This window comes from Crocuta crocuta, unplaced genomic scaffold (assembly GCF_008692635.1).
Source record: "Crocuta crocuta isolate KB4526 unplaced genomic scaffold, BGI_CrCroc_1.0 scaffold477, whole genome shotgun sequence".
NCBI lineage: Eukaryota > Metazoa > Chordata > Mammalia > Carnivora > Hyaenidae > Crocuta > Crocuta crocuta.
The window spans coordinates 741,874-755,196 of NW_027530193.1; the positions used below are offsets into that span (position 1 = coordinate 741,874).

The 13,323-nt window shown below is 47.3% G+C and overlaps 1 protein-coding gene across 4 annotated transcripts in view; it reads left to right on the plus strand.

The window, feature by feature from the left end:
• Nucleotides 1–13,323, plus strand: part of PKIG (cAMP-dependent protein kinase inhibitor gamma) — an 89,878-nt gene that overhangs the window by 72,215 nt on the left and 4,340 nt on the right. The window lies entirely within an intron of this gene.

Below are 13,323 nucleotides of genomic sequence, written 5' to 3' on the forward strand. Positions count from 1 at the left end.
AAAGGAATGAAGGAATGTCCTGTGATTCTCAGGTCCAGAGTAGAACTCGAGCAAGTCAGGCCCCTGGGTAGAGCCTCCCTTTCCTCTCCCTGGCAGCCCGCTCCTGCCACTTCAGCCTCTTTAAGCGCACCATTTCCGAGGGTTCTCTCTCATCCTCTGTTTCCCTATGCCAGAGAGGCGCTGCCTTTGAGGCCTCGGAGCCAGCCAGTCCCCAGTGAGAATCCAGGCTCCAACACGTCCTACTATGGCAGGGCTCTTATTACACCAGCCTGCTGTGACGTAACTAAGAGGGTGTATGCAAAGCACGTGTCACCATGCCTGACGCACAGTATAGATAACCCATAAGTGGTAGCCATTTTCATTTTATGACTGTCACTGTCAGAAGCCAGGGAGAGTGTGGAGGTTCTTAAGTTTTTATTTTGTTTGTTTACTAATTCACTCACACAGTTGTATTTATTTGAGCCTCTTCTGTATGTCAGAATCATGCTGTGTACTGGGGATACATTGGTAAACAGAGTCAGGGTACCTGTCCTCCTGGAACCGACTGGGAAGGCAGACAGTGAACAAATGTATCGACACTTGCCGCCTGGCAAAACAGGGAGCTCTTATCTCTTCTTCTGCTGGGTCAGGGTAGGGATGCTCTGGCTGAAGGGTGTCCGTCCCGGGCCACTAGGAGTTACACAGGACACTCCAGGCACCTGGCCGTCCGGTGAAGACTCCGTGCCTGGAGCTAGGGGGTGGAGGGCTGCAGTGCTGAGCCCAGGGACTAGGAATCTTTTGCAAACTGTTACGTGGGCCAAAGGCACGGGTGAATCTGTACACTGTGCTCAAGAACAGTCCCTCACTTATGAGCATGTTGCTTTTCCAGGTTCCAAGGGAGGCTGTTTAATTAGTATTTACCTATGTCGTGTTTTGTGGATTTTGATCTCTACTTCTATCCAGAGGCAGGAAGAATGGAACAAGAACTTGGTTTTCCCCTTTAGCTTGAGATTAGAGGACCCAGGTCTTGCTGGCCTGAGGCTCCACTCACCCCACACTAGGGAGAAGGCTCTGAAAATTGGCATGGAAGGGAAGTATTAGTGTCCAATTGGAAATGCCTGTGAAAGGGTCAAAGCAAAATCAGAGCAAAATTCAGAGGCACCCTTGTCCTCTAGGACCCTGGCAGGTGCCAGCTACATTCGGTCTTCTTTCCCCACCAGTCCTTGTCTCCCAGCCCTGTGGCCCCCTGGTCATCATTCTGGATGCCAGGCGACCCCTGCATCTTGCATCTCCTCCCTCTACCTGGCACCGCTTCCCCAGGTACTTGCCGGCCTGCCCCCCTCCCTTCCTTTGGGTCTGTGCACTGGTGTCCATCTGTCCAAGGCTCTCTGTCCCCCTGTAGAAAACCCCACACCTCTTGCCCTGCTTTTTTTTCTCCTTAGTACTTTTGCCACCTGACATTTATTCTGTTTGCATGTTAGTGTGAGTCCCTCCACTAGAATGTCAGCCTCATGAGGACAGAGGGTCCATTTTGTTCACTGCTGAGTCCTCAGTGCCCAGTGAGTGATAAATAGAAAGGAAGGGAGGAGTAACTTCATTAAAATCAGTGACTGTATAAACAACCGACCCCCCACTCTGCCTTATGTCTTTCTGTTACAGCTCTTAATTTCCAAGCTCTTTAAAGATTCTTAAAGGTTTTAAAGATTTATACACAGAAGTGGTCCCTAAACTCCTTTCTCTCTCCTTACCTGTGGGGGCTCTGACACTCTTCCGTCATCAGTAGAGATGCACGCCACATCGTCCTGCCTGGCGATACTAGAGTTCCTGTGGGTGGCAAGGGACACAGCTTGAAACTGTCCCCCAGTGATCCTGTAACCCTGGTGTATGTCCCTTACATTGGTCACGAATATCGGTGCCCAAGTTCATCTCCCTACCTACACCATGAACTTCCCTCAAGGGCATAGTGATGTCTTACTGTTCTTGCGTCCATGGCATCTGGTCCCAAGCCTGGTGCACACTGAGTGATGACTAAAATTTTGATGAACGAATGGATGGATAAATTAATAGTACAGAAATCCTATCTTGCTGCTTTTCATTCTCCACAGTGGATTTAGGGAACGCTTTCGTATAGACTTGTAGAGAGCCGGCAGTAACCTGTTAGAGGCCCCTCTGGCTGTGCAGCCCCAGTACTTAGTGGTTCAAAATAACAGTAATAATTTATTATATCTCATGGTTTCTGTGGGTCAGAAATGCGAGGACAGCTTGGCCAGGCTCTTGTGGCTTGGATCTCATTCACTTGCAGTCAGCCGGTGCTGGAACGGCTAGAGGCCGGCGTAGCCAGCGGCTGCCAGTTGTGTCTCTCCGTGCTGTCCCAGGATCTCCCCATGTGGGCATTTCATTGGGCTGGTCTGGGCCCCCTCAGAGTGTGGCAGCCTCAGATTCCCTGTGTGCAGCTCAAAGACAAGTGGCCCAAGAGAGCTAGCTGGAGGCCGTGTCTCCTTTCCTAACCCCATCATGGGAGTCCCACAGCATCGCTTCTGTTGTATCCCATTTGTTACGAGTTAAGTCACTGAGGTTAGATCAAAGGATGCAAATTAGACTCCCCACTTGATAGGAGAAACATCAGAGCGTTTGCAGACATGTTTCAAAACCACCACAAAGACCCCAGCTACCCCTTCATCGTGTATTTGAGACACCCACGGTCTGAGGAGGAAGAACCTTGCCCAGAGGTGCCCAGCAGAGCTGGTGCTCAGTCCAGCCTCTGGACCTTTGGCTGGCCTGCTTGGAAGTGATCGCACTTTCCCTTCCTTCCCTCCTTCCACAGTCTGACGGGAACTGCCCGTCTCTGGGAACCATTTTAGCCAAGCCCTCACCAAGTTTAGATAGTGTGTAAACAGCAGGCAGGCTTGGAAAGACCTGGCATGCCTGGTCCCCAAGCGGTAATCCAGCTGGATTGTTCTGCCTCTTTCCAGAGACCTCCAGAGAAGCACAGATGTGCATGGATTGGAGAGTTTATATCACTCTCTTAATCCTCAGCCCCAGCCCTCTGCAGAATTCAGAGAATCAACCTAACATTACTGAAAAGATTCTGAAGATTTTTATCTCCAACTGAAAACCTTTTTTTAATGTTTATTTTTTTAAAGAGACAGAGCACAAGTGGGGGAAGGGTAGAGAGCCTGGGGGACAGAGCATTCAGAGCAGGCCCTGTGCTGACCCCGGAGAGCCTGACGCAGGGCTCGAACTCAGGAGCCATGAGATCATGACCTGAGCCAAAGTCAGACACTTAACCGACTGAGCCACCCAGGCGCCCCTGGAAAATTCTAAATAGAACTTTGCTTAAGTGTGGGAAAAGTACATGTGGATATATGTTTCAGCTAGCACTATAGAATATTTTCTTGGGACTTCATTGCTTTCTTGCCCTTCCCTCAGAAACGCTTACTGTGAGATTGGAGACTGATGAGAGAAAAGGCAGTGGACAGCATGTAGCAAACCCTTACTATACACCAGGCAGATAATGATTCATTTCTGTGTTTTATAGCCTAATAGCACAGGCTTGATCCTACCCCCACTCAGTGAGTATATAACTTTAGGGGAGCTTCATAACCTCTTTGCACCTCAGCTTTCTCTTCTGTAGAATAGGATTAAGAACACTTTTCCACTTCACAGAGCTGCTATAAAATTAAATCAGATAATGCCTGTAAAGTGCTTCGCACACAGCCTGGTTTGCACTAAGGACTCTGTGACTGTGGCTCTCGTCATTCCTCACAACCACCTTTCAAGGCAGGTGTTACAGCCCCATCTACCAGAAGAGGAATCTGTTGGCCAGGTGAGTTGCCCAGCTATAGGGGCAGAAGCTAGGGACTCCCCAGCCCTTGCCGTGTCCACCACACCACACAAGACTCCAGATGGCTCCGCTGGGCCTTCCCGATATGCCGTAGTGGTGAGCGCAGAGGTTCTAGAAGCCTCATGCCCTGCGGGCTCTCTGGTCATCGTCTTACAGCAGGACAGTGTGAGAAGACAGAGCCAGGAATCCATGTACAAGGCTCTGTAAAGAACAGAATAATAGAGAATATTCCAGAAAGAGAGAAGAGTCTCGTGGAGGCCCTGAATTCAGGAAGAACTCAGTTGCTTCGAGGAATTAAAGAGTAAATGAGTCAAAAGACAGTGGAGATGGGAAGAAAGGTCACAGAGAAGGGTAAGGCCAGATCAACGCAGGACTTCAGGGACTGGTGGCATGAGTTTGGATTTTCCCAGATGTGAAATGGAAAAGCATCGGAGGTTGAATGAAGCAGGGGAATGACCCAACATCTGATTTGCAAACATTACCCCAGATGTCTGTGTAGAAAATAGAGCGTGGGCCACGGGCAGAGCAGGGATGCAGCGAAAGCCTGCACTAGGGGTACAGGTGAGGAATGATGGAGACCAGGTGGTGACCATGGAGAGGGGAGGAGGGTAGATCCAAGCGGAGTTTCACAAGTAGATATGATGGGACCTGGTGACAGATTGCAGATGCTTGGAGGCCGAGGAGGAACCCAGGGTGCCTTCCGGTTTCCCACTGAGCAGCCTGGACAGATGGTGCCTTCGCTGAGCTGGAGAAGGCTAGAGGGGGCAGGCTTGTGGCTTCACGGGTGAGGTTTGAAATGTAGTGGGCTGTCCCAGGGGCATGCTAAGTAGGCAGTCAGAGTGACAGCTCTAGAGCTCTGGAGAGAGGCCTCTGGCTACCTAGGGAGTCACCAACACACACTCTTAAGGGAAAGGGTTAAGAACTTCCAGGGGCCCAGTGGAAAGAGAGGAGGACCAAGCCGGGTCCTGATTCTGGTCCTAGGGAACCTGTAACATAAAAGTCCCTGACAGAGGAGGCGCCTGTGTGGAAGAGCTTGGGGCATGGCCCGAGAGGTCAGGGGACACCCCTGGAAGATGGTGATCTGAGAAAAAGGATGTCTATGGGGACTGGCAACCATGAGGCCATTAAGGATGTTGTGTGACTCAGCACCCTGCCGGTCCTTTCCTCCTCACTGAGTGGCCCCCCCAAAGCCTGTGTCTCTGCCACCTGCTCCTGGGACTGCATGGCTCTGGCCCTCTTGAGTGCAGAGGCCAGGGACCCGCCTAACTGCCTCCATGTGAAGCCTCACTGGAGGCTGCTCTGTGAGTGGGCGCCAGGCATGGCCCTGGCAGGAGGCTTCTCCCGAGTGACTCCCTCTGGGCGTGCCCCTGCAGCACTGGCGTCGAGCTTGGTGCCAGTCCGCCCCTTGGTGTAGGCCTCACCTGGTTAGACTCAGCCGCCTGCCCCTTCTCGGGTTCTGGGAACGTGCTTAGTTTGGGGCCCTGACTGTCCTGCTTGCCTCACTGCCTCTCTGGTCCCGGCTGCCCATCATGGAGAAAAGCTGCTTCCCTCTGAGGAATGGCAGCAGAGTAAGCCCTGGTATTTCCATCAGGTTTCCACAGCCCTTTCTTCCCTCCGAGAAGCCTTCAAGAGCATTTTCCCCACCCCTGAAGCAGCCTCTCCCACGGGACCGAGTCTCATTCTGTGCCCTGTGTCCTCTGCTAAAGAGTCTGCTTTCTTTTTGTATGGACTCTGCAAATACTAAATTTTTAAAAAAGAAAAAAAACAGGAAATGACCTTTCTGGTATATTTGGAAAACAATTTGGAGTTGTACTGGAATCTGCCTAAGCAGTGAGGACTAATAGCTACGGACTTGGAATAGACCATGCAGCTCTTGGCAGAGCTTGGGGCCTCTTCCGTTTACAGGGCTGGGGGCAGTGTTAAAAACTAATGGGAGAAGGCGGTTTCCTGGGGGGAGCTTGACAGTGCCCAGAGTTAATTCCCTGCAAGAGACTTTGACCCCAGGCTGCCAAGGGTCTGGGTCTGGGAAGCAGAGTACAAGGGTCTTCCCTTCCATCCTAAGCATTCAGAGTCAGGTGCCTTACAAGTGACCAGATTCCACGAAGGCCCCCGAATCTGAAAATGAGGAATAGTGGAGGAGCAGCGTCACTTTTGAGCACCTTGTGGGGCTGGGGCTGAGGTGAGGAGATACTAGATGGCTATAGACCCAGATTGGTTGTTTGCTCTGCCCGGGTCACACTCTGTCCAACATTGCTGTAGACCTCAGCACAAGGTCTCCTGCTTAAGGAGACCTTCCTTCCCTGACCATATAACCCTTAACCAAACATCCACACGCAGCGAACCCTGTTCTCTTTTTCCATTGCACTTATCACTATCTGTGATGACAAATCATTCACCTGTTCGATGCCTTTTTCTCTTACCAATTTGTAAATGTCTTTGTAGTTTCCAATATATATCCCATACCTGGCACAGTGCCTGGCATATAGAAGGTGGTCACTAAACAATGAATGAATGAATGAATGAATGAATGAATGAATGAATGAATAGGAGAAAGAAAAAGAGAAGGAAGAGAGTGGGGGTGGGGAACGTCAAGACTGGAAAAGATATAGATAGCATATTTCAATCTTTGTTATATTCAGTTGGGGGAAAGGGAAGTTGTGGGGGAGGTAGGGGGTGGGGGGAAGAGAGAGAGAGAGAGACACACACACACACACACACACACACACACCCTATAGCACAGAGATTGAGTCAGACTTTTGGCCACTGTTCTGTTGCAGGGTTGCACACCCTTTGCTCTTTCTACCTTGGAATCTAGATCATCATCTATTATTGACTCATTCATCAAATATTCATATAGCCTATACATGCCAGCCAGGGCCACCACTCATGTGGAACTTCCATTCCCTTCAGCACCGTAAAGAACAAACTAAGAAAGTATAAGTTTTTGGCCTTCTAGGCACCATTAAACGTAGAGTAAAAACAAAGAAGTTGAATGAAAATGTCAAACAGTTTTACTGGTAAGACACCCAATGAACACTGGCCATACTGATGACTTATTAATTGCGTTCCTCTTACGTTGCACATACCTATCACACTCTACGCACACCGTATCCTTCCGTCCTCACAGCAGCCCCCTGACCAGCAGGCTGTTGCCATTACCCCACATTGCTGAAGAAGAAACTGGAGTCCAGAGAGACAGTAATGTCCAAGGTCTCCGAGCCAGTGAACAGGGACGCCAGGCTGCACAATTATACTAGATGCCCTCTACCACAGCACACATGCCCCTTGGAGGTTTGCAGCGTCACTGGGGCTCCTGAAAGGGCAGAATGGTGTGGCAGAAAGAGCTCTGGGCCAGGAGTTGGGACCCCTAGATAGAAGAACTTGAGGCAAGTCCTTTTTTCTTTCTGAACCTCAGTTTCCCCAGCTATTGATGAGAGGCTTGTCTAGATGAGCTCTGGGACCCCCTTCAGTGTGATTATTCCACACACAGTTTTGAGATAACCGGAAGAATTAATTAAGGTAGATATCTAATTCATGCCTTAGAGTGAGTAAATTCCAGATCAAGCAAAGATTCCAATATGAAAAATAAAGCCATGAAAGTGTAAGAAATAAACAAGGGAGAATTCTTTACTAATCTTGGAGTGGGGAAGACATTTCTGAATGTGATGTAGAACCTAGAAACCATAAATTAAAATCTGGATCAGTTTGGCTACATGAATTTTTTTTAAAAAATGTGCATGTGAAGAAATGCCAAAAATAAAGCCATAGAACAAATGACAAGTAAAAATTACAAGTTCTCTTAAGGCAAAGTGACTGATTTCCTTGATATGTAACAAACCCCTGCAAATCAATAAGAAAATCCAATAGAAAGAGGGGCAGAAGGATTTAACTAAACAGGGTACAGGAAAGGAAATAGACCTGGAGTGACGGTCAGCTTCACTCACAGGAACAGTACAAGCTAAACAGCCAACCACTGTTTCACTTTTCAGACGGAGGGGAAAAAAAAGACAAAAAGGCGGTGTTGATAAGAGTGTTGGAACAAAGTGTTCGTCATACATACCCAGTGGGAGTTAGCCTCTGCGGAGGCACATCTGGCAGCGTCTGTTACCCTACCCCAGTCACAGACCCCTTCACGAGTGTGGCAGTTCTGTCATGGAAACAACGCCAGGGCCGCCTGACTGGCTCAGGTGGTGGAGCGTGGGACTCTTGATCTCGGGGTCGTGGGTTCAACCCCAAGTTGGGTGCAGAGATTACTTAAACAATAACAACAAAACCCCAAAGTCCATCGAGAGGGAAGTAATCAGTCTGCAACAGTGAGACAGCAGAATACCATACAGTCAATGAAAAAAGAAAAAGTCTTAGCTATATAAAGATTTTGGGTTTGTTTCTTGGGTTTGTTGATATATTCAGTGCTGTGGTTTCCAGTCCTCTGCCCATTTTTAATTGGATTCCTTGTGTTTTGTGTTGAATTGTATAAATTATTTATATATTTTAGATATTACCCCCTTACCAGTTATATCATTTGCAAATATCTTCTCCCATTCAGTAGGTTATCCTTTTCATTTTGTTGATGGTTTCTTTTGCGCTGCACAACATTTTTTATTCTGGTGCAGCTCCAATGGTTTATTTTTGGTTTTGTTTCCCTTGCCTTAGGAGACATGTTTAGGAAAATGTTGCAAGGCCAGAGAGATTACTGCCTGTGTTCTTGTAGGGGTTTCATGGTTTTAGGTCACACATTTCGGTCTTTAATCCATTTTGAGTTTATTTTGGTGTACGGTATAGGAAAGTGGCCCAGTTTCCCCAGCACAACTTATTGAAGAGACTGTCTTTTCCCCATTGTATTTTCTCACCTCCTTTGTCATAGATTAATTGGCCACAGAAGCGTGGGTTTATTTCTGGGCTCCTCATTCTGTTGCATTGATCTAGGTGTCTGTTTTTGGACAAAGACCATACTCTACTTTGATATTACAGCTTTGTAGTCTATCTTGAAATCTGGGTTTGTGACACCTCCAGTTTTGTTCGTAAGATTGCTTTACCTGTTTGGTGTCTTCTGTTCGTTCCATATAAATTTTCGTATCATGTAGTATTTAGTATTATTTGAGTTCTGTGAAAAATGCTGTTGGTATTTTGACCGGGATTACACTGAATCTGTAGATGGCTTTGGCTTTGGGTGGTCTGGGGCATTTTAACAGTGTTCGTTCTTCCAGTCTGTGACCATGAAATGTCTTTTCATTTGTGCCACCTTCAGTTACCTTCCTCAGTATTTTCTAATTTTCAGAGTACAGGGCTTTCACCTCCTTGGTTAAGTGTATTCCTAGTATTTTATTTTTTTTTGGTGCATGTCCTTTTTGAGTTTTATACTACATGCACACACATTCAGAAAAGGAACAATTTAAAAATAAAGCGAATGTTTTCACTATGAAAAATATAAAAACACATTTTAAATCATAATTTAAATATGTGATAAAATTTTTTCTTTAACAGCTGTGAACATTTTATCATGTCTCCTAAAAGTACTCACAAACATTTTAATGCCTGAAGTGTATTTCATTTGGCTATAAATTAAATAATTGTATATGTTTCTCTGTTGTCCACATAGGAGCTCATTTTAGTGTCTTCGTTTTTGACTATTATAAATAAATACCATAATGAACATCTTTGTACATTTATCTGCATTTACAACTTAGATTTTTTCTTAAAACAATTATGAGCTTAGTTGCTCAAGGATACAAAAAAATGTGGTTTCTTTTTCTTTTTTTTTTTTTTTAAGTTTATTTTTGAGAGAGAGCACGCAAGGGGAAGAGGTGCAGAAGGAGAATCCCAAGCAGGCGCTATCAGCGCAGAGCCCTCCTCAAGGCTCTGTCTCACAGTGACCTCACGATCTGAGCCGAATTAAGAGTCGGACACTTAACCGAGTGAGCCACCCAGGCGCCCAAAAGTTGAGGTTTCTTGATGCTTCTTATCAGATCACTCTCCAGAGACGTTCTGGTGGTTTATACTATCATAAGCAGTCTGATAAGGACCATTTTCTGACGCAGTTCCCAACTCTTAAGGATTTGTTTCCCCATTGCTGTTGACTATAAAGAGCAGGGAGCAAGAATTCAAATGTTGAAGAAAAATGGAATTGTGTACTTGTGCTGTGGCTCCGGGGGCTCCCCAGACTAAACCCTGTAGTGGCTTTGGAATCCCTCTTCCCCAAGGGAACGAGGATGGGGCAGGGGCGGCCGCAGCGTGCTGGCTGGGTTGCTGTTTTCCAGGATTGGGCTTTGCGCTTGGCACACTTCCCTCTCTGAGCCAGAAGGATCAGCTCCCCGCCTCAGGCAGCTGGTAAGGTCAGTCAGGCAAGGGCAGGAGCCAAAGCCCTAGGGTGTCTATCCCATCAGGAAGCTGGCCTTTTAGATGCAGCTTGTAACTCCATCCACAGTGGTATCAGATTCTGGAGATACTGGACAAGAACATTGCACTAGGCTACAGTGGACCGAGGCCTTTCCCAGCAGTTCCGCCGAGTCACTTTTATCATTCCCGCCGACAGGGAGAGATAGAGGGATGATAGGTAGATACAAATTTGAGAAGGATTTATTGAGCGCATACTCTGCCAGGCACTGGTTGAGAATCTCAGGGTGGAGCACAGAGCGTATTGGCCCAGTTGCCAGGGTCAGGCCTTTCCATCTGGCGTGGTGAAATCCCTGTTCTCATGGAGCTGACCTTCTAGTTGGAGAAAAGTTGAGGATACAGAGCTTGGGGGCATGGTGTGGCCTGCGCAGGGTCTGTCCCTTCCCCTCGGATGCAGATGTAACATGGAGGATGAGCTTTGGGTCTAAGACTTTCTGAGTCATGGTTATAAACTCAGCTCACTGACCTCATAGGGCTGTTGTGGCAGTTTAGTAAATGACTATGGAAAGAGTAACTTGGTAACTGTTAACCTTTATTGTTATTGTTAGAATGGTCATAAATTTTATTGTTATTACTGTTATCACAACAGGCCATTCCCCTGTTCTGTAGCCTTGAGCCATTTCCCAAGAGGGAGAGTGCAGGCGTGAAGTTTCTGTGACCTGCAGAAGGAACCTCTTGTGGGGCTTCGGAGAGTTCGTGGTGGTGTGTTTTTTGCGAAGACCAAGCACTGGGGCAACTTCTCTCTAGGCAACCGAGAAAAGTAGTGTGAACACACCCTCTGCTGGATCTTGGCGGTATTGCCTTAGGTGGGATCTGGGCCTGCCTTTATTTTACAGATGGGGGAACAGAGGCAGGGAAAGGGATTGAGCATTCTGAGTGCCCCTGCTCTATTCTTTAGCAGTCTCTTCTGAGCTAGGTGTTGTGGGGAGACGTGGGGTCAGCCCTCCACACTGGCAGCCCACCCTCCCCCTCGGCACTTCCGAGCCCACCCGAGGCACCTTCTGCCAATGTCAGTTACCTAATGAAAGCATCACAGGGTAACTTGGACTGATAAGAACTTCTGCAATCACAAACATACAGTCTTAGAAGTTCCTCTTAGTTACAAAGAGCCACACTTGATAAGGTATGTTTCTTTTTTCCTTGTATTTGTTCCTTCCCTACAGAAACTAGTTTCTATGTTAGGTGTTATTTTGCAGTTAACAGTTTATCTCAGAAACCTTGCTATATATATATATATCAGCACAGGTCCATCTGGTAGGATTTGATTTCCTTTAGAAACTCAGAAGTGCTCAGTGAGAGATACTCCTGTCCCCCTAGCAGATGAACATTTTTTTATATAATAAAACTGATTGTTGGCAAGGGTGCAGATAAATGGACAATCTTATAGTGCTGTGTGTGGGAATATAAATAGGAATAGTACAGAATTTGAGTTTTCTCCATTTTTTATTGTCATAAATACCTATGTTCTTCACAAAGGCAAGTTGGAAATGTGTCTAAACAATGTGGCTTAAAAATCATCTCACCCTTCCCTTTAGCCCAGCAGTTCTGCTTCTAGAAATGTACTCTAAGGAAATAACGAGAGCTAGGCACAGATTTACATAAAGACCTTGTACTGTCTATAATGGTAGAATATTGGAAATACTTCCATGTTCAGTTCTAAAGGACTGATCAAATCTTGGTACATCCAAGGACCCATGTGCAAAACTCACCTAGAGAGAACCTTAATGACATGTTCTACAGTAAGCTATAAAATACATGGTATGATCCCCCAATTTTTTTTTAAATGTTTTATTTATTTCTAGGAGAGAGAGAGAGACAGCGTGAGCAGGGGAGGGTCAGAGAGAGAGGGAGTCACAGACTGAAACAGGCTCCAGGCTCTGAGCTGGCAGTCAGCACAGAGCCCGACACGGGGCTCGAACCCACGAACCGCGAGATCATGACTTAAGCGAAAGTCGGACGCTTTAACCGACTAAGCCACCCAGGCGCCCCTGATCCCCCAATTTTTAAAAACATATGTGGCTCTTTATATATGTGGTTCTCTTCTCTCTCTAAGCTGTATTATCAACGACCAGAACTCTTAATCACAGTCACTCCTAATTTCTTGTCTTTCTTCCGCATGCCACCCCCCATCCCTCTTCTGAGTTCCAGCCCCCTACCTCTATTTATCTACGCTACATCTCCCCTTTAAGGGCTCACAGGCCTCTCCAAGTTGGTGTGGTCAAATAGAACTTAGTCTTTACCCCACCATCATGCCCCCAAATATTCCTTCTGTGCTGTTCATCTCAGTAAGCCACATTTTTTTGTCTGCTTAGTCATGTCCGAAAACTCACTTCTCCACCATTCAGATGCCAGATCCTATTGATTGAACCTCCAAATTACATCTAGAATCTGCACCACCTCCTGCCTCCACTGACTGTCTCCTCACACCTGACCCTCTGCAGGAGCCCCCACTTGCCCACATCTGGGCCCTGCTCAACCCAGATGCCAGAGGCATCTTTGAAAATGCAGATCTGAGCTTAGGTGGCCTGGCCAAAACTCGAGTTGTCAAGTTGCAGAAGATCTGGCCCTGGCCCAGCTCAGCAGCATCCTTGGGGTCACTGCCCCTTGCCCAGCATAGCTAAATCTGTGGCTCTTACAGTTCTTCCACCCCTCCCTCCCCTCCCCTCCCCNCTTAGCCAGAGAACGCCTGTTCTTCCCTGGCGCTCATCTAAAACGTCACTTCCTGATGCCCAGCCTTGGTTAGACCCTGGTAGTCACTCCAGCACCCTGCCTTCTCCCTGGAGGCCCTGAGCACCCAGAGAGTTCCTTGGGTGACCTAGGCAGTTTGCTGTGGGCCCCAGCAGGTTGTAGGCTCCTAGAGGGCAGGCACATGGCTGACTTGTTGTTCGTGGATTCATCTGCGGCATCCAGCCAGTGCTAGACGTTTATCAGTAACTTCAGAGGAAAGACAAAGGATGTTCTTCATTAAACTGGTGCTAGTGGTTTTCTGGGTAGGAAATTATGGGTGATTTATTTTGTTCTTCATACTTCTCTGTGCTGTTTTGTCTTCGGTGATCAAGGCAGAAACTCACTTTGTCAACAGCGATCCACGCTGGGGACAGGAGCGG